The 768-nt window shown below is 58.7% G+C and overlaps 1 long non-coding RNA gene across 1 annotated transcript in view; it reads left to right on the top strand.

Annotated features, from left to right (window-relative positions):
* Nucleotides 1–218: 218 nt before the first annotated feature.
* The window catches only part of LOC104840223, a 7848-nt gene continuing 7298 nt past the window's right edge, over nucleotides 219–768 (top strand). The window contains exon 1 of the long non-coding RNA XR_775238.1: nucleotides 219–476. This is a non-coding gene — a long non-coding RNA (uncharacterized LOC104840223). The remainder of the gene's footprint in view (nucleotides 477–768) is intronic.

A 768-nucleotide genomic window follows, 5' to 3' on the forward strand; every position in this document is an offset into this window, starting at 1 on the left:
ACAAAAACCAAAACAACAAAAAAACCCACCCAAAACAAAGAAAAAAAAACACCAGACTTGTTTGTGTGGGACCGAGGAGGCTGGAGGAGTGAGCGGTGCCGTCGGTGCGGCTGTGCGGGGTAGACGCGGCGGTCGCGAACGTGGTTTTTTAACTCGGGCGGTTGTCGGGGAAATGAGTGACCGGTCTAACCTGTAGTACCGCCGGTTTTCTACAGGAGGTTGTAGTACAGAGATGCTGGAAGGAGCCGTTTCTAGGGATGTACGCTTGCCGCTGCAATCATACAAGCCGCCTGCACAAACAGCCACCCCTTGCAGAAGAGAAAAAAAAAGATGAAGGCATTTTCCGTCCTTTTGAGAAGAACTCGGTCCCGCCGGTGTCGTCCCCCCCCCCCGCGCCTGCCTGCGGCCGGGGGTACGGGCAGGCCGGGCGGGCAGCGCCGCGTTCCTCAGGCTGCTGTTCTGCCTGCGGTGCTGAAGTGGGTTGCTTTTGGTTTTTGGTTTGTTTGGTTTTTTTTTTTCCCAGCTTTCCTCCTGCCCCCAGGATTTGGGATGAGGGAGATAAAGCTCAGCTTCGCCACGGTCCCACCGCCGCACCTCTGCCAGGCTGGCGATGCGCAAGGGGGTTCTCGGGGTTTTCTTTGTGGAAGGCAGCGGCACGGTTCCCGCGGGAGCTCCCCAAATTCTGCGCGCAAACCAGTGGCATCACGTTGGTATCGGTGGTCCAGCGCAAGGTTCGAGGGGCTAGCTTGGGGGGGGGGGGGGGGGGGG

Source organism: Haliaeetus leucocephalus, unplaced genomic scaffold, assembly GCF_000737465.1.
Source record: "Haliaeetus leucocephalus isolate CR32 unplaced genomic scaffold, Haliaeetus_leucocephalus-4.0 Scaffold751, whole genome shotgun sequence".
Taxonomy (NCBI): Eukaryota; Metazoa; Chordata; class Aves; order Accipitriformes; family Accipitridae; genus Haliaeetus; species Haliaeetus leucocephalus.